The sequence below is a fragment of the Melozone crissalis genome, unplaced genomic scaffold (assembly GCF_028551555.1).
Source record: "Melozone crissalis strain CALT ecotype California unplaced genomic scaffold, PUWL_Pcris_2 ptg000033l_1, whole genome shotgun sequence".
NCBI classification, from domain to species: Eukaryota; Metazoa; Chordata; class Aves; order Passeriformes; family Passerellidae; genus Melozone; species Melozone crissalis.
In genome coordinates, this window is record NW_026535811.1 from 15,687,980 (window position 1) to 15,711,831 (window position 23,852).

Here is a 23,852-nt window from a genome sequence, read left to right on the forward strand (position 1 = left end):
TTGAGACCAACACCAAAGTGAATATATTGATGGCTGCCATATAAAATATACATGTAACTTTTCTAAGTGAATAATGATTTAGGCTACCTAACCCAATTACTAATAAACAACAAATATGAGTGAGTTCACTGAAGGTTCTTTGGCAGGGCCTGCTTGAAATCCCAGGCAGATTTCTGGTGTTTGGGAGAAAAGATCAGTTTAAGGAACCTTGAGTTGCACTCCTAAAGTAGAGGGACCCTGAATCAGTAGTCATGTTGAAAACTATGTCCATAATGCTCTAATTGCAGGCTGACAAACCCGGATTTTAGCCAGTTCCACCAATTATACTTCCAGCACAAAAGGCCAAATGCATTTTTGGTGTAACTCCTCTGAAGACAATCAGCCTTACACACCAAGAGTGGAGTTGGGCCAACAGCCCTGAAAGATATATCCCTGCAACAATGAATGTTTTTAAAATGGGGTGGAGGGAGGGAAGCAAGAAGAGACTGCCAGTCTCCCAAAGACATCTCTGATAATGATGAGGGCAACAGAATAATAATTTCTTAATGAGGATGGAAAAACAAAGTGTATTTAAGCAGTGCTTTTTCACCCTGAAAGTGCAGCTCTAGAAGTACTTTACATCTCTTTAGCCTTATACCGAGACAACTACGTTGGTTTGTCCCTTGAACTGCCATTTCCACTTGCACAGCATGGACAGCTAAATTTAGGAGCAATTCCTAATTGGCAGCATTTGGCACTGCCTCCTGATCCATATCTGTGCAAGGGCAAGCCAGCTGGTGCTCACACCCTGCCATGACGAGGGATTTCCCGATCCCAGCCAGAACAAGGATGTCTCGGAGGTGGGGTGGAGCAATCACATGGCAGAAAAATTGTGCCATAATCACTAGCTAGGAGGAAGCAAATGAAATTTATATAAGGCTTTAAAGAAAAAAAAAACAGCCAAGTTTATGCAGCAAAAACAGTCATCAAAAAGTCAAAAACCCAGACTGGCACAAACCTAGCTGTCTAAGGAGCTCTAATCCTACAAAAAAACTGTCTTCCATATGGTGATCACACATCATCCAGGGGCTAGACCATCAAGCCTCCAGGGTCAGGATATCACAGTGTAGTGAAGCCTCCTGTGGCCCACCTAGAGCACTGCTGGGTGTAGGGGCTGTAGTTTCAGTCATGGAAAGTGCCTCTGGAGCAGACATAGCATCACCAAGGTGCTCTCTGCCAAGCCACAAAGCGAGGAGCTGCAGGACATGAAGGGTTTTGAGACCTGCTTCCAAATGATCTTTTTTATTGCACCTAAAAGTAACAACCACTCCTAAGCCTGGCTGCAGGGCACATTTGCAAGGGTGCCCATGTCACCACCCATCCAAAGACCTCAGTCTGCCTCCCAGGCCCTGCTGGGGCAAGCTGAGACAGGAGAGGACCGGGATGGCAGGCTGGTGGTATCAGACTCATCCCTGGGGCCATCCATATGGATCTGGCAGGATCCAGCCCATCTCCCATGGCTCTGGAGGAACGTGCTGCCAGCAGTGCTCGCAGACCTGCAACACCATCACTCTGTGGCAGGGCCATGCTGTCTGGAGATGGGTACACAGGGGTGCCTCTCACCTTGTGCTGTGCTCAGGTGTGTCCCCCATCCCACACACGCTCCGGCCCCGCTCTCTGTGAAGCTCAGGGCAGAGGATGTACCTTCCTCCTACCTGCATGTCCCTCAGTGCTCCTGCCCCTCTCTCCAGCCAAGATTGTGGGTTCCTCTCTCCACACAGAAGACAACAAGGAGCAGGAAAGGGATCAAAGGGAGCCTGAATGACAGCTGAGCTCTGGGGCCTCCCCCCACCCTCACCATTGCACGATGGCTGGCACAGCAAGAGGAAGGCTGTGCTGGCAGAGCAGGGCATGCTTCCCCCCACCCATCCCAAATGTCCCTTTGCTCAGGGGATAGCTTGGTGTGCAGCACTCCATCCTGGCCCACCAGCATGTCCAGCAGAGCTGCCCTTTGTCTCCTTGATCCCCTGACCTGTGCCTCACCCACACGTTCTCACCGGGTCTCCCATCACCTCCAGGTGCTGAGGATGGGGCTGGGCTGTGGTGCCTGGGCTCTGCCCGCTCACCCCGGGGCTGAGATTGGCTGGGGCTGCTCTGGGGCACGGCAGGCACAGCGGGGATGATCACAGAGCTGCTGTGAATGCCTTCGGCGTGTGGGCAGGGAGGAGAAGCGAGGTCTGGATAACAGAGCCTGCTCCACTTAACAAGCTCTGCACCTCCGTATCAGCTCGCCCTCCGCTTCCAGCCACGAATTCGGTTTGCTAATCAGCACAATGCAGCTTAACCCTTTGCTCTGGAAGAAAGCAATATTCATCATGTATTCTGTTGGTGGTTTATATGCTTAATGAATAAATATGGGGCATTTCGATCTAGCAAAGATGAACTTCTTTATTTCCTTTTCATGTATCTCAAGAGCATAAAATCAAAACAGGAGAGGTGGAGAAACAGACACAGAAGGTTTAGGAACTGGTTTCCCCCTGGGTATGGTTTTACAATGTGTATTTTGCTTTGATTGAGAATTTTGGAAGGTATTAATTAAAGGATTTTCACCTACCACAGCATATCCAGACACCTCCCAGCCTTTTCCCAGTGTCAGACTCCACGTGGACTGCACCAGGAGAAAGACTGGGACTACAAGGCTTGGAAAGGACAGAGGTGTTGAAGAAGAAAACAATTTTTTATAAGCCTGGGAAATTTATCTTGTAGGTGAATTCCACAGAAACGGGTAGGATTAAACCTCTATGGACACAGAATTTGCGAAGAGCTCGAAGAGCTCGATGTAATTTACTCTCACAAACCCAGGTGTGATTCTCATTTGCACCCCGGCCACTTTACACTGTTTTCCCAGTGTAAAGGGGTTGTAAAGACGGCATCAATCATCTTTACACCTACTTCATGGCCATTTTACACAGCTAAAAGGGCCCTTTGTGTAAATGAGAACTCAAGCCCTAGAGAATTTAATAGAGAGGAGATCCTTTCTATAGACTGTGCTAGACCCTCTAATAGGGTCTATTACTGGGATATAACTCTCCGCTGGATTTTATAGCTTGGCTTAGAGATCATCAGTCTCGATTAAATTCAGTTCTGCAGAACTTTTCCAAAGGCCATAACCCTCTGCTGTCATGTCTGCTCCTCCACCCCGAACACACACAGAGTGATGGTGTTGCATGGATAACTGCTCGGGATTTTAAAAGGAGAAGCAGCAGCAGCAGCCGCCCCTTTCCTCAGGCTCTCAGGCATTTTGATGTCGTGCTATGCAAATGCCGAAGCAACAACAACGGCAGCGAAAAGGGAACCGAGACGCGGCGCCTCCCGGGGAGCCAAAATGTCACATTCTCATCCCCGCCAGGGCCTGTGATCCGTCCCTGCCCTGCTGCCACGGCGGGGCCGGGGGCTGTGGGCGAAGGGGAAGCACGGCCAGGCCCGGCCCCACGCTGGGGCTGCCACCAGCCCTCATGTGACGGCCATCTGCGCCTCGCTGGCCCGGCCGCCGCTGCGTGGGCACCGCTTGGAGCTCTGCCTAAACAACAACCCTGCGCAACAACGCCGGGAGCTGCAATCAACTCGCTGGGCTAATTTTTTTCTAATTTTTTTTTTCCTTTTTTCACGCTCCCAGCCAGTGCAATATTTGCTCTGGGGCCCTTTCGAAAGAGAAAGCACGCTGCTAGCGTGTGAGAGAAGCCGCAGCTCAGGTCCTCTATATTTAGAAAGCCAGGATGTCATACCTCGCCTTGAAATTTTCATAGTCCCCTGCACCCCACCCACCCACACACGTACACATGCTCACGTCTGGAAAATGTTTTTCGGTCTTAGCGAAGGGTGTTGGCTTAGGGGGATTCGAGGGAGGTGCAGAGCAACAACAGCAGCTCAGGCCCGGGCGCGAAGCTCGAGGCCTCCTTAAGGCAGCGGGCACGGCCGGCACTGGGCACCCACCGCTCCCGTGGCTGCCGGGCAGGATCGCTGCTGCTTTGGGTCTGTAACACAAACCCCAAGGCACGGCCGGCACTGGGGACCGCTCCCATGGCTGCAGGGCAGGATCGCTGCTCCTTGGGGTCTGTAACACAAACCCCAAAGCATGGCCGGCACTGGGCACCCCCTGCTCCCGTGGCTGCAGGGCAGGATCGCTGCTCGTTTGGGTCTGTAACACAAGTCCCAAAGCATGGCCGGCACTGGGCACCCCCTGCTCCTGTGGCTGCAGGGCAGGATTGCTGCTCCTTTGGGCCTGTAGCACAAACCCCAAGGCACGGCCTGTTCTGAGGCGTAGGGAAGCCCTGTCCTGTGTCACATCAGGCAGTGCTGGACCCTCAGACAGCCGCATCTTGGCCAGGTCATTTTTGAGTGGCCACACACAGACTGCAGCACCTGTAGCAAAAACTCCAAGAAGGTGAATTGGTGAATTTTGGGGGTAGCTCATCTCTGCAGTTCCTCCTTCCCAGGGGTTTTTACTTTCTGCTAAATGGCTCTCTCTAGTAATCTCTACTCAGTAGCATTTATCCTCTGGTAAACTGCCTCTGTAGCCAAATATCATAAACAGTGATTGTGTCTATGAAGACTGGGGTACATTTTTCTTCTGGTTTTGGTACCTGGTCTCCATGCCTTTGTCTGAGCATATGGTTGCAAGCCTCATCTAAACTTCAAACTTGTTGAGGGGGAGCTGGCGATTTCTTTTTCCTTTCTTTTTAAAGAAGATATGGGCAATACCTATTTAATTTGTTACCTCAGTACTCCACAAAGCCATCTTTACATTGGAGGGAAAGATGCAGCAGGCCCCAAGGCTGGCTTACAGTGACTGGCTGCAGAGACAGCATGGAGCTGAGGCCACCCAAAGTCACCAGTGTCCCCCCTCTCCCCCTGGGTGCATCCAAGTATCCCTGCCTGGCACAGACATCTGAGACACCAAATATGAGCAGCAGCCTGGTCTGAGAGGAGAGAATAACCTACAGAGGGTGATTTGAGGACCTGCCTCTCCTTCAGTCGGATGGATTATGACTGATGAGTGCTGGGCTGACCTCAAGTTACAGGAGATATAGAGAGTGACACCGATTAAGGTAGCCCTCGGCTTTCCAAGCCATGATTGTCCTGGAAATGAGATATTTGAGCTAGACAGGGTTTTAACCCCATTTCACTCTCATAACTTGCAAGGAGAACTATTTTTAATTAGCCCAAAGCTAACTGAAGAGGGATTTCTCCTCAGTGTAGGATTTCTCTTTCACCGAAATGATGATGAGAGGAATCCTTTCCCTGATCCATGAGTCTGCCTGGGAGCATCACTGCTGGAGCCACAGCTGCATGCATGCAGAGGTGTGTGGAACTCACCCTCATTTCTTTTTTGGGACATTTTCTTGCAGTTCCACAGCTGCCAGAGCTGACACGGGGAGGGCAGGGGAAGCTGATGTCCCAGATCCATAATGTGCCCGAGTCAACCAAGCCCTGCAGCGATCCCCATTTATACTGACACTACTGGTCACCAGGGATTTGGTGGGATGGTTTAGGGAACAATCACACTGAAAAGGGAAGAAAATAGACATTTACACTTTCCCTTCCACCTTGTGAATCCAGGCAGGAGAGCAGCACGCACATGAAGGAACCCAAGAGGAAATACAAAATCCTCCCACCCCGTTTTGCTGCCCAAACCTGCCAACGCACTGAGAAACAGTGAAAACATGCAGAAAACAAACCCCCAGAAATCAGGCACTTTGGGCTTTCAAGATCCAAAGTGTTGTTAGATTAGGAATGTGAAAATTAGTGTATTTTTGTGTTTTGTCCAATTCTTCCAGACTGCCTCAGGTGAGGACCCAGGCAGCCAGGCTTCTTTGCTGTCACCAAAGGAAGAAAATTTTGTAACCTGACTGGGAGAGAGGAGGGATGGGAAAGAGCAGTTTTATAGCATGTACTCATATATCTATGTATATATATATATTCTGGTAAGGCTGCTTCTTGCATAGATTCAGCTTTTTTTTTTTTTTTTTTTTTTTTCTTGAGTACAAAAGGAAATTGTAGGATCTCAGCTGGCAAAATTCTGTGATTCTGAATCAACAGGAGTCACAGCATCACAGCATCTGCACTTTATTTCTAATAGAATTTTTCTGTCACCACACCCAGGTTTCAGTGCTTCTCTTGCTTCTCCATTTTCCACTGAGGCAGGACTTTTCTGGCACATCCTCCCCTGACCCCACAAAAGGCACTGGGTCTGTGGGCTCGTGTGAGTTGCTCCTGCTTAGCCAAGGCAGGGGAGGCACGATTTGCAAACTGACTCCTGAGACTTTTCCTGAGTTCTCCAGGCACTGATTATGCTGTTACTTACAGCAAATTATCAAAAAATGACGGAGATCTAGTGCTTGAAAATCCCATAGGATAACTGCCTGCTAATAAACAAGGGCATTTCATTAGCCTAAGTGGCAAATGTGGCTACTGAGTGGTGGGAACAGCAGGCCCTGGTCTTAAAACCACCAAATTACACTTGAAAGGGAAAATCTGGGACCTGCAGACAACAACCAGGGACTTCTCTGTGCTCAGGTGCTGCACTGAGTAAGAGAGGCTTGCAGGGCATGTAGGATCACAGGGTATGAAGGCTCAGATTCATCCTCATCCTTGAGGGAAGCTGACCCCATTTGAAAGGTTCATTCCAGCTGGGGCTCAGTGCCAGGCTGGCTCCACTCCTCATCCCCAGATAGCTCTGGGGTGACAGATCCTCAGCCCTGGAGGGAAGAAGCAGGTGGAGTAGAAGAGGAATAAAGATTTGTTTGATTTGTCTTTGTCTGAGCATGGCACATCTTACTGCAAGGCTTTCCCCACTAACAGGAACATGTTGATTGGGGCTGGGATGGAGCCTGATGGATTTTTTTTTTCAGTGCTTGTATTGTATGAGGATCTGATTTAAGGCACTAAAATGGATGAAAAACTAACTCATATTTCCTGTGCCACTGAAATGGATGAGAAACTAATTCATATTTCCCACACCTAATACAAAGCATCATTAGCCCTGCTGCAGCACAGCAGGGGCAACACCAGCTATTAAAGAAAGCGGGCTGATTAAGGGACAACCTTGAAGACTAAAAATAGTCAGGGAAATAAGGATCAATGCCATATGAAAGCAAACATGCAGTCAGTTGTTATCACAGAGCTTTCACGTGATGGTCTGTGCACTGATCTCACCCGGAGAGTGTTTGTTTTGGACAGTCTTAAAGGGTCCGGCCCCATGGATTGGCAGCAGCACGTATGGAGTGATCCGAGAGCACAGGCCTGATCCAAAGTCCATGGAAGTCAAGGCAGTGACTCCTCCAAGCACTCCCTGCAGGAATCACTCTGGGTTTGGAAAGATATGTTGCAGTTAAAGACATTGGTCTGGGCTTAGGGAAAATGTACTGACACTGTCACTGTCAAATCCAGCCAGAGACAAGTGAAAAACAGAGGGGTTGTAGCTAATAAGTGCAACACTGAATGAAAATAAAGTGGCTGAAGGAAAACTTGAGCAGTCAAGGGAAAATGCAGCAAGTTCAAATGAACTGCCTTGGCCCAGACACATTGCACAGAACATGCAGTGATTTGAAGGGGAAGAGAAGAAGGATGGCAGGAACTCAGCATCCTGCTTTTTCACAAGCCTCAAAAACATCGCAGGCAAGGCAAGAAGAAAAAAATACATGGCTTTAGTCCTGTCTGGGAACATGTGGCACAAACTGAGGCAGGGGAGATTAAACTTGGCTTTGCCCTATTTCCCCCCTCTTTTTTCACTCCCCTGCTCTTTGCTAGTATTAACCGGGCTGCTTGGTCCTCAGCAAACAACCGAGTAGCCAAAATATGGGCAGGATTCACGCCATAACCAAACCAGCCAATGAATGAAATAAGGCACTTGTTTCCCGGAGCAGAGGGAGGGGAAGGGGGGGGATTTAAGCATTTCTGTGTGGTGTTGGAAACCCACCTTGAGCAGAAGCAGTCCCTCAGTTCACACAAACCACCGGCGCTCCTCTGACGTCAATTGGCAGCCGCTGGTTTGCACCATCCCAGGGCTGGCTGCAGCAGCACAAGCAAACAGCTCACCCAGCCAGCGGGACACACGGTGAGAGGCGAGTCCTGCACCGCTTCCCTCTGCCTCACTGCTCTCCAGCATCACCCACTGCTCTGTTCTCAGAGGCAAAAGGGCACAGACCAGCTATGGCAAGCGTGTCTCGGGCGATGGGCACGTTGGCTGGCACTGGGTGGGTGGCACGGGGTTGCAGGGGGATGCCAAAAACCCAAGGGTGCAATGAGTCTCTGCTGCTGAGGCCCTCGGGAGTCAGGGCCACCCCTGAGCTGTGGCAGTGCCCGGGCAGGCTGCCAGGGAGAGAGCAATGCTCATGGAGCTACAAGAGAGGCAGGACCTGCGTCCACAGGGAGACTGCTGGCTCCATGAAAGGGATGGCTGATGTCCTCCAGTCTCCATCTGGGATCCTGTGAGAGAGGGTTTGGGGGAGCTTGTGAAAGAAGGATGGGAAAATTAGTGACCATGGCACATACCACAGGCACTCATCTGCTGTCCCCTTTCTCTCTTTCCACCAAAGAGACTCCAGGCCTGAAGGGAGTGGGAGCAGGAGGAACCTGACTCCTCTCAGGGTGCTTCCTGCAGCCCACAGCAGGAGGAAAAGGAGGCAGCAGCTGTTCAGCTCCTTCCCTGCCCTCCCACACTGGGTTCCATCCCACAGCCACCCATTCCAGGCCATCCCAACCCTGAATGCATCCCACAGGGGACACAGAGGGAGCTGCAATGCAAGAGCTGTGTCCCATCCCTGCTCGTGGGGCTGGGCAGGCCTCGGTTTCGGGGACGCTGCTGAGGCAGCAGTGGCAGGATGAGGCAGCCTGGGGAGCCTCTGGGGACCATGCACAGCTGCCTTCCTGGGCTGCACTTTTCAGCAATGGCAGAGCAACCCACTCCCTTTCTTCCCACCTGAAAGGCCTCCAAAGGCCTTGACTTCCAGAATAGGAGGTAGCTACAGCCCCTGCAAACCAGACCCGATCAGATGAAGCTGCCCTGAATGAACCCACAATGAAGGCAGCCAGAATTGCTGATTTGTCTGAAAATTAAAGCACCAGAGACCTTTAACTCCCATATCTCCTTCCCTATCTGTGTTGAGGGCTGATCAGGAGCTTGGCTTGTGTGGTGCAGCACAGAACCCCCACTGAGGTGTCTGCTCCATCATTCCCAAGGTCAGCACTCATTTTCCAGGAAAAAGCAATGCTGTGTGGAGCCACAGGCTGGAGCTCAAAGGCACAGTGGAGGAAGAAGGCTGGACGTGAGCTGTTCCCAAGCCAGAACCAGTTTGCCCCCAGCACCTTTGCTGCTTCCAGAGACAAGAAGTGGGCTGAGAGGGTGTGTTGTTATGTCTCTTCACAATACACCTCCTTGTTGGAGACCCCTTTGTGGAGTTCCTGGACCTCCATATTAACTGCTCCAATGCAGTTGAAGCGAGGCATAACCCTGCCCTGGGACTTTAGTTTGAACCTGTTCATTTCATGGGACAGTGGGAGAATGTGGGTCCCTTTTCCCAAACCTGCTTGTACAAGTTTTGGTTGAAATGCTCACTGAGAAGGCAGAGGGCCCAGCTGATCCCCTGCAGGGATACAAGGAGACCCAGTTTTGAGGCAGGACAAACTCAGTGACCAGCTGAGGGCCATGGGCTCCATGGGGAGGCAGGAGCCCTGCGAGACAGGGACACAGGGGGAGCACCAGCTGCCTGCAGAGCCCAGGGGCTGGCTGGGACAAGCACAGCAGTGGGCAGGTGTTTCCATCAGCAAAACCTCTCGAGAGCAGCTACTTGCTAAAATAGATGCCACGCAATCAGCTGAAAAAGAAAGTGCCAGTGCCCAGCTGCCTGCTGCAGGCACAGCACAGAGCAGAGTGGCTATTTTTGTCAGGGACAGCCAAAGGCTGTGGAAGGTGATAGGGGCAGCTGGCAGAGGTTTTCCCTCTGCACCATGCCAGGGCTGCATCCCAGCAGTTCCCCGTGCACCTGGGCATCCTGGCTGGCTGGAGGGCCTCTGCTCACCTTCCCAGGAGCTGCCATCCTCCTGCAAGCCCTGTCACCATCGGCTGCACCTGATGGGGATGCCTTCTGGGGATGCCCTCACTGGCAGTGTCCCAAAGGGGAGTTAAGAAACAAACCAAGCCACCCACACTGTGCTGGGTGCTGAGAGAAATGAATCAGCCCCTCCTGCCTTAAATCATGGGATCAGCCTCCGGGTGACTGGGGTGAACTCTGTGTGTGTATGGTACTTGGGAGTGGCCATTCCTCATCCCTGGGGCACCACGGGGCTGGGGGCACCTCCCTGAAGCACAAGGGAATGAGTGCTTGTGCAAAGCAGCACCCTGGGGGCCGAGGAGCCCAAGCAAGCCTCCCCCAAGACATTGTGCAAGCAGAGGGAATGTGTGATTTCTGGGCACACTGGCTCTGGCAGCAGCATCCCACAAGCTCCTCTGAGCAAGCCGTGGTAGCACAGCCCCAAGACTCACACCCCAGCATATGGAATCCAGCCCTCCTCCAAATGTCACTCCGTGCCTCTACAGGCACCACCCAAACCCACCTTCTGCTCCAGTGAAAGCCTGAGTGTGGTTGTGTCATCTGCAAGGAGCAGGATGGCCCCAATCTTCCAGCCTTTCTGCTTGAAACGGGTGGGCTTTTTCCCTATTTAGTGGGCCACGTGTGTTGTGATAATTGTAGCAAACTAGGGCAAGCAAAAAAGAAAAAAAAATCTACAAGAAAAGGGGGAAAAAAAGTAGAAACGTTGTTCTTCCTCCTCCTCTCCTCTAAGATACCCTGCAGCCTCCATCCAAAATGCCCTTCTGTACCCTCACAAGCAGCTCTGTGGCTGGGAGAGGCTGGCACTCAGCAGTGCCACCAGATGCTGATGGGAGGACCACCTTCTCTGGGACTGAGCCTGAAGTTCATCCTGTGGGATTGCAAGATTCACTGCTGATAGCTACTCATTTCCATGGTGATTATTCCCTTCCACACACAGAGTAAATGGCCTGTGTGGCTCTGAGCACCACAGGAGGCAAAGCTGTCGTGGGAAAGCCAGCCCCAAAACACTTGGAGAGAGGAGAGGAAAGGGGGGTAATGATTTGCCATCATGGACCAAGCTCTCAGACTTGACAAATGCCCCTGCTGGGATCCAGACCCCGAGCAGGCTGTCACAGCTTGGTACCACCAGTTGTCCTTTGGGTCATTTGGAAGCTGGCAGCACAATTCCATGTGTGCTAACAGCAGAGCACAAATCTGAGAAACACAAACCCAGCTCTGCTGCTGACCTCCAGCACGGTCCCAGAGAGCCACAGCATCTCTGTGCTCCTGCCCCCAGCCCTTTCCCTCCCCACTGCAAACCTTTTGGCCGGGCACCGTGGGTTTCATGTTTGCAAACAAGCGTGTGAATCATGTGGGGCAAACCCGCTGGGCTTGGGGCAGCATTTCTGATTTACACCGCTGTAAATTACTGCCTCTGCTTTCAAAAATGTTGTTATTCTGTTGGACAGGGTCCCGGTAACTCTGCAAAGAAGGGAGTGGGAGAAATTCCTCATGGATGAATTCCTTATGATTTATTTGCAACCACTCGCCTTGCGCAAGGCTGAGCTCCCCACGAAGAATGACAGGGGACACGAGTGACCTGCAGCTCGTTTGTCACCACCATCTGTCACCAGGGCCACGCAGAGAACCAGGCATGGAGCAAATGGAGGCCAACCTCCTGCTCCAGGGTCCCGGCAGGCTGGCACCAGCAGGACAGGGCTGGGCAAAAGGCTTGTCCTGAGCATCAGGGAGAGGCACACAGGCCCCCAGCACTGCTCTGCCCTCCAGGTGAGCAGGGCAGGGCTGCTGTGTGGTGCTGAACATTTGCTGCTGCTCTTCAGCCTCCAAGGCAAGCTGGGCATCTTGGTTCATTCTCTCCCTTGGGCAATCCCATGGAGCTGCTTGGAGAAGCTTCCGCAAAAGGATTTATTCAGGGGCTTGTGTGTGTGTAAAAGTGCAAAACTTATTTCTGGGCTAAACAGACAAATGGGGATACAAGCATTGTAAAGTCACCCCAGGACATTGTGTTAATATTTGAGGTGTCTGCAGCTCATGTGCTGTAAAAATCAGTGTCCCACAGTGGATAGTGGCTCCAGAACACTTGGTGCTGTACAAACAAGGAATAAATTGGCTGCTTCTACCTAAGAAGGAGCTCACAAGGTTGTTTTTCACCATTGCAAGAGGAAGGTGGAAGAAATAAAAGGAGATACAGGACAGCTCACCAGTAAAATGCACATTGTGACCCAAGGTATTCATTCATCCTTTTAGCAGCAGGTCCAGCCAAAGTCGCTTTGACTGATTAGGAAAACTTTCCAAACATAGATAGGGGTCAAATAAGAAGCTCAGCCATGAAAATACTCATGCTGGGTGGAGGATGAGGAGGGAAGAAGAATATCCTTGGGGAGGGAAGTTGCTGAGAGCAGGGCTGGTGGGGCAGGCACAAGCAGGAGTCCTCAGACTGTGCTGCAGCCAGGGATGCTACACAGATGTCCATCAGGCAGGATGGTTCAGGAATAGAGGTTATATCTCCACAGGATGACCCTCCTGCTGGAGCTGTCAGAGCTACCAGGAAGGCTCTGATTGCTTCTCCTTCTGAGAATGCATTTATCTGTGGGTAAAAATTAGGACCTAGTCTACATCAATCTTGTTGGTTAATTCACTGAAAGTGGTCTGAAAAAATATAGATAAAGAAAAAGACTTTCCCTTGTTAGTCACCTTCCTAGTGATGCATAAATGCTCTGACAGACAATTACCAGTGATATTGATTCTAACTAGGACAGAAAATGAACAGGTGAGTGTGAAACAGAAAATTTTTTATAAAGATGCAATTGAAACAAAATCCATCCTGCAGGTCTGAGAGTCTAAGAAAGAAAAAATGCCTTTACTCCATGTCTTTGCTCTCTCTGCTGAGGTTTGGATGCGTCCTCAGGAGCGGGAAGGCCACATCCCTGGAAACAACAGGCTGAAATAAACAGGCAGCATGGCAACAGCTGAAAATAGGCATGAAGAGCAGCCAGAGAGGGACCCTCGGACCAAGGCAGAGCAGTGCAGCATCCATCAGGCTGAGCTGGTGCTCGCTCTACCCTCCACAGCAGGACATCAATAGTGAATGCATTTTAAAATGGAAACTAAATCTCAACTGTGGCAAATGTGGCTGTAGGTGCTTCTTGCAGAGCTGGGACATGGAAAAATGCCACCACCACTGGTGAGTCTCCTCAAGGCACTGGTGGTGACTCCATTTGCCTCTCCTGGAGACCTGGCCTGTCTTAGCTCTGTGCTTGTGGGTCCTGCAGCCTGGCAGCTGCAGACTCTCACTGTCACAGCACTGAAACCCTTTTGCAGGCTTGTCCTGTGCCAGAATCCCGTGGGAGGCTGTGCTGTGGCTGCTGGCCCCCAGCACCAGGCTCACTTTCCCCAGCCACACATCCTCAAGCCAGGCCAAGACCTAATTTGCTGGCCACAGGCTGGAGGTGGCTCTCGCTGGGGAGGGAAGGCTTTTGCCAATTTGTTATTAAATCACAGCACTATTCATGCCAGCATTAGGCTGTCTGGGACTAAATGCACAGCAACTGCATACCTGGCTTCTGCCAGACAGCTTGGGGCAGGGATGCAGGGAGAGCTGGGTCTTTGAACAGGGCTGTCCTCCTGTGGCTGACTTGAATCCTTGCCCTGCTCAGCCTCTGTTGCTGCCAGATTCGTGACTCTCACCCTGGAGGTACAGGAGGGAGAGAAGGCCTCTGGAGATGTGCTTTGGGGTGTAGGAACCGCTGCAGTGCTGAAGTCTTTTTGCTGCTTTATCCCTCAGTGTTCAAGTGGCTCGTCCTCGCCCCACCCAGAGCCACCACTCCTGGCAGAGCTGTGACAGCACAGAGTTCCATATCTAATGGACAGCTGGTCACCCCCAAGGACACCCCCAAGGCTCTGAGCTGGGAGGAGCTGAGTGTCACAGGAGGTCACCTGGCAACAGTGAGGGTATCCACGTGGAGCTGCATCCCCCAGCAGTGCTGTGTACCTGTCCTTGTGGAGAAGGAGATCCTCGGGGGCCACCAGCCTTCCAGGAGCGGTTCAAACAAAACAGGAAGGCTTATGAGCAGATGTGGTTGCTGCAGCACTGCTGCCAAGGCTCTGCTCCACAGGCATCAGCTGTGGGGAGAGGTTTAACCCGAGCTGTAGTGCCACATGCCCGGCATTGGTGCATAAACAGCCTCCAAAATCATGAGGGGGAGTGTGTAGCTCTTTCAGAGCCGACCGGATGGTTCCCTCACTTGACATGTCCTCGTCTTGAAACAACATCACTTTGTTGAATTTTGTGGCTTTCTATGTGGAACAACATTAGCTCATCCAAGTCTGTGGTTTATTTGAAAATGAAATTCCGGTAAGCTTTTGTACCATCTGGCAGCGTCCAACCGAGTGAGGTTTAGCGAGAAACCGCTGCACACGTGTGCACAAACACATACACACACCAGAAACACTGTAATCATCATAATCAGTACTTGCAGGAAGCCTGGCATCGTCAGGGCAAGGGGAAGAGGGAGAAAATCAGTGCCTGACTCCTCTCCCAGCCGTTTGCCTTCCGTGCGGTTGGCTCCTTCCAGCAGAGGGCATTTTTCGCGGCGTCCCTCCTGGTCCGCTTCTGCCCCTTCCTTCCTCTGACGTGAACTTCCAAATGGCTCCAGATGTAAATCAAACACAGCTGGGTGAGCTGCGAGCCGGCGCGCCCCGTCAAATTCACAGCTGCTGCAGGTCACTGCCCTGCTTTGGGGGAGAGGTTCTGATGTACACCAGCCTGGCCAGAGGCATTGAGGAGGGCCTGAGGCATACAGGAGAGGTGTGGGGCTGAGGTGAGAGCTTCTTGGTCCCTGCAATAGCTGAAGTGTTTCATTAGATGGATTCCCTCCTGGCTCCTCTGGTCCAGGCAGGAAGCAGGACACATGGCAGATCCTTGAGATTTTGTACCACCCATCTCACCCTTTCCCTCCTCCTCCCACATCTGTGTACAGAGACCTGCAGCTGGCAAAGTGAGAGAAGATGTGGCCATCACCCAGGTACACAGGAGACCACCAGGCATCCATCTGTCATCTTCTCCCCTTCAGGAGGGCTTGTTTCTTCTCCCTAGTATCCAGGGATAGGATGCATGGGAAAGGTTCAAAGCTGCACAGGAGAGGTTTGGAACTGGATATTAGGAAGCATTTCTGTACCAAGAAGGTGGGGAAACTGGAGCAGACTTCCTAAAGGGGTGGTCAGTGCCCCGGGTGTGCTTGAGAGGCATTTGGACAATGCCCTTTACAATGTGCCTCAACCTCTGGTCAGCCCCAAAGTGCTCAGGCTGTTGGACTGGATGATCATCATAGGACCCTTCCGAGTGAAATATTCTGTTCTGTTCTATTATACTCTATTCAGTTGCTTTCCTTAATTTCTTTCAGGTTTCTCCCTTCTTTCACACTCAGCTGCTCATGGGTGTAGTATTAAATGTGTGTGTGATGGAAAAGAAATGGTAGGGAACACGAGATGCTGGTTAGGACATGGAGGGCAATTTAGTGGGAGAGAGCCAAAGCCAAAGTCCTTTGGAGCCAGCAGGGAGGTTTCCAGTCATTCAGGAAGCACAGGGTGCCTATACAGGCTCACCTCCACAAACTGGGGGACAGAGGAAAATTGATGTAACTGCTTTAAAACAACCCTAAATTACAGTAGAGACCTGCTTTTGAGAACAAGCAATGGGAGTCTGAAGGATAAGCTCTGATGATAAGCCATCTCACCACTGAAAGACTTCAGATGCACGGAGGTCACGCAGTGCCCTGCTCTGAGGGGACATTTTCCAGCAGCAGCAGCTCGGTTTTTGCATCACAGTTTCCGACTGCATGAGCAGGACTTTTGATGGAAATCGTTGTGGATATCTCCATTCAGAACCGGCACTGCTGGATTTCAGTCAGAATGCATCACATGCATTTAAAACCTGTGCATGCACATCTGAGAGTATTTTTTCCCTGCACTGAACATGAGGAGAAACCTGTGACCCTGAGGCAGGTGGAGGGCAGCAGAGGAAGGCAGGGTGCCCTCGGCCCCAGCCTGACAGGGGCTGCTTTGGCCTGACTGCTGAGTCCCAGCTCCTTCCTCCACATGAGATCACCGGCACCAGCCTAGAGCTGCTGACAATAGCAGGAATTGGATCACCTAAGAGCATCCCCTGTGATCCTGACCAGAGAAATAAAATAAAATCCACTCCATCCACAAAGGCTTTAAGCCCAGGCAGAACAGCATTTCCAAAATGTGGCCCTGGTGAGGCGCTGCTCCAGCTGAGCTGCGGATGGGAGGCTGACACGCTGTGATAATCCTGCTCTAATTCTTTTTTTACAAGGATTTTTTTTTTTTAATATATATATAGTTTTGCCTCCGGCATATGCTGTACCAGTGTAGCAGCTCTTCAAGTACCATGTTTTGCAGTGAATGTGTGAGTGACAGCACCTAAAAACAGCAGCTGTTACATAAATAAGGCTGGCGCTTCCCTGCGAGCGCCGCCGTGGCAGTGGGGACAGAGGCCAGCACAGCCCAGGGATGACATCACTGTCCTGGACAGAGGGGCACAAAGTGGGGGACACCCCCCAGGGCAGCCCTGGGCAGGGCTAAGCTCCCCAGCCCTCACAGATTGTCACCTCCCTGGGGCAGAGGCTGCTGAGTGCCTGCTGTTTGTCACCGGTGACGTTCCTGTCACTGCCATCCTGTAAAACAGCAAATGGATAAAAAGAATAACCTAAACCATGGATTTGTGGCGTCTCACAGTTATTCTGCTGATGCTGTGTATAAGGATTAACGTGGCCGTTGTTCCAGCATGATATATGTTGTGTCTTAATGAGCAGCTTAATTATTTTACTTAGCAGGAGATGGCCAATAAAGTATTAAGAAGCCAAATTTGGGACTTGCTTTCCTTTCATATTAAGATGCAAAAGTCTGATTTGTACTGCCTGTAAATTTGCCATATCTCAGCATGCAAATACTCCTGAATAATTTAGGCTTTCTTTAAGAAGCGATATACTCGGAAAAGATTAATATTCAACAGACGTCCATCATCCAAGCAAACACTTTCTTTTTTTTCTAAAACTGCATTGAGTTTCTCATAAATTCCCTTAATGGGACAGAAACCATCCTGGTCCTTCTTCATAAGGCTTGTCTGTTTGCCTCAGTTCATGCATGTGACAGGAAAACTTCTCCTGCATAAAGCTTAAGAATGTTTGGCCCCTTGGAAGGACAAGAGAGGATGTTGTTTGAGCACTCCCCCAGACCCAAAAGGGAATAACAAAGAGGACAGCAGGAGGAAAGCTGGGATCTGAGGTCTTGTTTGAGTCTGTAGGAAGAGGAGATGGCAGAAGCCTGGCTGGATGCAGCTTTGCTCACACACCCCTGCCTTGGTGGACAGGAGCAGGGTGAGGGTCACTGAGCACTCCCAGGGTGTGCATCCCACTCTGGTAACTCTTCTGCACGTTGTAAGGTGGCAGTCAGGAACCAGGACTCCCACGTTTCCATTTTGAGAGTGGAATTCACTGAAACATAAGCAGGAGAACTGAAACATAGTGTGCTTCAGGCTCAGGTATCAGCAAAAGAAGGTTTTCTCTCTCTGACACACCTACAGCTGATACATCTGTGAGGAAAGTGCTGTGAGTGCATCAGCAAAGGTGTGTGATTCACCCATAACTAAGTGGGTACAAAAAAATATCACCAGGTTGGGATTATAAAATAAGCAACACCTTTAAAATTTATGTCTCTGTTCATAAAGCCAAGATTTCTGGGAGGAAACAAATCCAGCAAAACATAAATGGCCATTGATTATTAATTTTAGCAGAACTTCAAGTTTTTCTGAAGCCTGAAGTGGTCTCAGGTAGCTCAGCCTCCTGGCAGGTGAGAACCAGGTTTGTGTTTTGAACCTGGAACTCAACTTTCTGTGGGTCCAGATGTATTTTTTTGGGCTTGGAACATCTGGCAAAGGATTTATTTCAGATTGTGAAGTCTCAGAGGCAGACATCAAGTCACAGCAGGGAAGAACTGCTCTCTAAAAACTGTTGTTCTAAGAGCAAGTGCCCAAGACATTGATCATTACAGAGGGTGACTGTAAAGGCTGGAGGGAATTAATGGCTTCTTAGGGGTGATATGGTCCCACAGAGGAATTCCAGGCAAACAGCTCTGGAATAAATGATGCTGCTTACTACTTGTTGGAGAAGCAAATGAGTTCCCTTAACTACAGGCTGAGCCTCAGAGCATCTTCAGCCACTTTGGCTTCCCTGGATGAGTTGGGGACACAAAGCCTGTTTGGAAGGCCCAAATATTCCTGTAAGAGCAATGGTTGGACCCCCTTGCCTCATCCTATCAATCCTTTAATTTGAGACATTTCTTGCCCAGGGCATGACTGCAGCCACAGCAGATCCTGCCTGCCCAGCTTCCCCTGGTCTCAGTGCCAGAGGGCAGCCTGGCAGCAGGATCAGCTGAGTGGGACTTGGGAAAGATTTAAGTGAGGGATCAGAGAAAATCCCTCTCTGGTCTCTTCTTTCTCTAAACTACCAATAATGGAAGTTTAGGGAAAGGAGAGTCTCTGGGAGCATTTTGGAAGCCAGGGCTTGGTATTTTGTTAAAGTGCTGCACCTGACAGGAAGGATATAAACACAGCCATAAAAGATACCCCAATGTCTAGTCCCTTCATGTCAAGTTGCAGAGTCAGGTAAGATTATTTATTTCAATAAATAATCAAAAAGTGTCTTCAATCAAGTGACAGCTTGTTCTCATACTGTAATTAAGTTTGAAGCTCAATTACTATTGTCTAAGTCAATGGCATAGACAAGATTATTACAGGAGAATCCCCAGAGATGCCAAGATTGGTATAGAGGGGAGGAAATCAGAGTTCAATGTAAAGCTCAGTGTAGCCCAGGCCAGATCCTGCTGCTGAGCTGTGTGCCTGTGGAACCACACATCAGTCATGGAATTGCCAAAAATCCTTTCTGCAGCCTGCAAAGGGAGGTGAGAACATGTGTGAAAGCAGGAGCTAGCCCTGAGGAAATCAGTGCAAGGTGGACATCAGCTGGATGGGCCAGCAATGTGCACTGGCCCCAAGCCCCCCTGTGCTGGGCTGCAGCCAGAGCCCCAGGGCAGCAGGGCAGGGGGGATTCTGCCCCTCTGCCCCTCTCTGCTGAGCCCCCCTGCAGGGCTGCATCCAGCCCTGGGCCCAGCACAGCAAGGACAGGGAGCTGCTGGAGCCAGGCCAGAGCAGGGACACCAAGGGGAGCAGAGGGATGGAGCAGCTCTGCTGGGAGGAAAGGCTGAGGGAATTGGGATGGTGCAGCCTGGAGAGGAGAAGGCTTTGGGGAAACCTCATCGCTGCGTTTTTCAGCATTTAAAGGGGGCTTGATAAGAAAGATAGGGGCAGAATTTTAGCCGGACCTGCAGCAATAGGACAAGGGGTTATGGTTTTAAGCTAAAAGAGTGTCAATTTAGATTCGATATAAGGAAGAAGTGTTTCACAGCGAGGGTGTTTTACATAGGAATAGGCTGCCCGAGGAGGCGGGGGATGCCCCACCCTCAGAAACACTCAAGGTCAGGTTGGATGGGGCTCTGAGCAACCTGATCTGGTTGAAGATGTCCCTGCTCGTCGCAGGGAGGTTGGGCTGGGTGACCTTTAAAGCTGCCTCCCACCCCGAATTATTGGCTGTGTGTGACTCCACATGTGCGGCCGGGCGCTGCCAGGCGCTGTGGCTGTGTGGGAGCTGCAGCTCGAACGTGCAGCTGCATCCTGCGAGCTCGTTATCCTGATGGGCTCCTCTCCTTCCCCTGCTCCTCTTCCCCACACGCTGGCTCCTCCAGCTGCTGCTCGGCCACACCGGCAGGGCTGGACGGGGACAGATCGCGGCACCGGCAGGGCTGGACGGGGACAAATGGCGGCACCGACAGGGCCGAGGACCTCCCGAGGTGAGGGACCAGCCCTCCCACAGCTCCCTGAGGACAGCTCTGGACCTGCTGGTGTCCAGCTCGCAGCTGTTTTTCCTCAGCTCAGCTCTGGTTACTGCCCGAGAGCTCCATCCCTGCAGCTTCCAAGTCCTTCAGCTGCTTCTCCTGTTTGTGCTGAGGGACCAGGGAAGGCACCAAAGCCTAAACTCTGTGTGTTCCCACTCCAGGGGACAAACAAGGAGAGCATCATCGAGTTTACTTGGCTTGCATTTTGAAATAATTTCAAAAGTGCCTTTAGCTTTGGAGAACCTGGGTGGTAATCCTAAACACAGGGGCTCAGATGTCACTGCTGGGATGCTGCTGCAGCTGGCTCAGAGCCTCAGTGCAGCTTAAGCTCAGGGCCCTTTTGACCATGGAGAACTTTTTGGAAAGTGGGGATGGTTTTTCTCCCCCTGCCCTTTTGAATTTGTTCATGAAGTTCAAAAGGAAACGGTGCCTCTGAGCTGCCAATAGATGTCTAAGATAATGAATACACACAGTGCTGATGGAATTACTGCTTGTACACACAAAAATCCTCACTATAACGCAACCCAGAAGTTACATGATCATTTCATTTATTAAAAAAAGTTATATTTCCTTTATCCCTCCTTGCCAAGTGTTGTCCTGTTATGAAGAAGTTTCCTGCTCTTGCCTGTCCTTTCTGGCTGCCTGTTTGTGTTCCAGGTGTCACAGCTTTACATTTCTTCCCAGCTCTGCCTGAAGCAGCACCACCACTGCACGGAGCTTTTCCTAAGCCCTTTCCCCTCCTGCTGTGAGCTCCCAGCATGGCACCCTGCAGGAAGCCTGGTGCTGAGTGTCTCACTGGCACTCCTGGGCTTGACCAGCAGCTCAGGGCCAGCCAACGTGACCAGGGGCTTTGTCACACTGCTGGTGCTCAGTGTCAGCAGCACGGCATGCTCCAGCCCTGCTGTCCCCTCAGTGTGGGATTGCCACCAGTGCCCTGTGCTGGGCACACATCCCATACCCGTGGGATTGACACCAGTGCCCTGTGCTGGGCACACATCCCATGCCCGTGGGATTGACACCAGTGTCCTGTGGTGGGCACACACCCTGTGCCCGTGGGATTGCCCTCAGTGTCCTGTGGTGGGCACACACCCTGTGCACCTGCCCTGACATCCAATCCCAGGCTGTTCGCCCTGAGCGGAGCAGGCACTGCAGCCTCTCCTGGCTGTGCTCTCAGTGAGCTTTGCTCCCAGCCCTGGGGATCACCTCTGGGCACGAGGAGCCAGCCCAGGCCCCATTGTCTCCTCCACACTTCATCTGCTGCCAAGGAAAGTGCCAATTAGTGCCAGCTGTCCTCAGCTGCTCCTTGCAGGGCTGAGAGGGGGCCTGGAGCTGGGCCCCCTCTCTTGTCTTCTCTTTGTAGTGTTTAACTCCCTCAGTTTGCCCATTGATGCCCAGGGATTTCCTAAAAAAACCCAACAATAAACATAAAATCCTTATTCAGGCAGCTTGATGTTCAGTTCCCTGTTTTATTTCATATGTTAGAAGTGTAATAGATTATTATTAAAATAGAGCAATGTGGGAATAACTCTCCATACTGTGAGGATGCTCAGAAGCCAGAGCAGCCTGGCCTGGGGCATTTGCAGCCCTCTCACCCATCTGCACTTACTGGTCCTTGGCTGCTGTCCGAGTCTAGCACAACCAGCAAAAGGAAATCAAGAGGCATCTCCTAAAAGGAAATATTTCTGGGTTTCAGATGGTCACCAGCACCATGGTGCCACCAGAGCAAGCTGAGATGTCACCAAAGAGCAGCAGCACATTTCCCAGCACAGGTTAGCTCATTTAGCCATCATTCCCAAAAGCTGAGGATCTTAGCTGGAGTTTGAGCCATCCCCCAAGGCTGAGTGGGTAAATCCTTGCCCATCAATGCTGGTGTGCAGTTGTGTTTGAGCCTGACCTGGGACATCTGTGCTCCTGGGAGGCGTCACCAAGCCTTGAGGGACAACAGGGTCCCTTTGGCCACCCTGCCCTGCTGAGCCTGCAGGACTCAGGTGATGGCTCTGTCACCTGGGGTGGTTTTGATGCCTTAAGTTTTAGCTTTCATATTTCCCAGGTTCTGTACTGCCTTGGTGTGTAACTCTGAGCTTCATATAAAGTGTTTGCAAGTTCTCTTCACAGTTGAATTAGACAAAACAATCCTTTTCCAGCCTGAGAAGCAAGGACACTCTTGTAGCTTCAGGCCCAAAAAGTACAAACAACAGCAAATTGATGAGAGCAATATGAGAGAATGGGACTTCATAACCTGAAGCTGTAACTGGACAATTAATCCCAATATGTAAATGGACCAAAACTTATAAAAGTGTGAAAACTCGTGACCAGTCATCCATCTTGGGTAGAGCCACAGCAGGGTTCCTGCACTGCCCAAGGTGCATCCCTTGAAGGCCTTTTAATAAACACCCGCTTTATTCCTTTAACCCTGCCTAGCCTCTGTTCCAGGTAGCCTCTCCTGTTCCCCGTTAGCCTCTCCTGTTCCAGGTTAGCCTCTCCTGTTCCCTGTTAGCCTCTCCTGTTCCAGGTTAGCCTCTCCTGTTCCCCGTTAGCCTCTCCAGGCATCACTTTGAGCTCAGGCCATACAAACCAGTCCCAGTTCCAAGCAGCAACTCCCTGCATGGTCACGGCACTGGGCCCTGCATGGAGTCAGGCTGAAAAGACAGAGGCGGAAAGATTTTGCCACAAAGTAGGAGGCAAGGCAAAACATTTTTTTTTGTCTGAAGCCATTGCTTCATCAAAGCACTGGCATTGCTCACCCTGGCAGTGATTCCCAGCTACCAGGCAGCCCCCCTGGACTCACCGATGGCACGTGGATAACGCCGCAGCCGGCCACTTGGCCATAGCGTGCTTGCAATTTATAGCTGACTTCCCCAGAGCCCTGCTAAGTCACTAAGCAGCCTTGTGGTCTGAGCAAAGGTTTAGGAGCCAGGAAAATCTGGATGAATCATTTGCTCACGCACTGGTGACCTGAGAAAATCAGTTGACCTCCTTGTGCCCGGGCTGTGGGAGCAGCCACCAGGAGCTCTGCAGATGTCAGGGACTGTCTTGCCTGGCCCCAGCCAAGAGCAAGTCCCTGGCCCTGGCAGCAGTTGTGGAATGCTCAGGGTGTGTCCCAGAGCCAGGATCCCACAGAGCTGCAGCCACTCGGGCTGCCTTGACGGGGGTGCCAGCCCCAAGCCCTTTGAAAACCGAGGGAAGACTTGCAGAGATTCTGTGTGTTGCAGCTCGGGACTCACTCACTCCCCTCCAGTGTCTGTCTGGATTTTGAATAGCTCATATAATATGTTATAAATGACAATTAAAACATAAAATGAAGAGGGGAGCAGATGGCTTCAGGCAACATTTAAAAATACCGGGACTATTTCTAAATGCAGATCACCAGATCCAAAACAGCCCTGGGCAGACTCAGCTGAAGGTTGTTTGCTGGCCTGGCTGAAAGGACATGTGTGGTCTCCATCAGTTCTCAGAAGATGCTGTTAACAGGACATTTCTGGCAAAGGCAGGAGGGGACACCCCTCATGGGCAGTGCTGAGGACACAGACCTTCACTCCTCTCTTTTGAGGGGTAGCAGTGACAAAGGCAGGCTGGATCAAGGTCCCTGTTTCGCCCTGAGGAAGGTGCTGTGCTGGAGGCTGGATCAGGGGAGACGAGCTGTGCAGTGCCCTTAATTCCCAGCCATCCTCTCCTTAGGATGTGGCTGCTCACACCATGGGCATTCTCTGCCACAGCAATATCACAGCCACATCATCACACTGTCCCAGCAGTGGCACAGCTTTGTTTCCTTGCCTGACACCTCAGCTGACA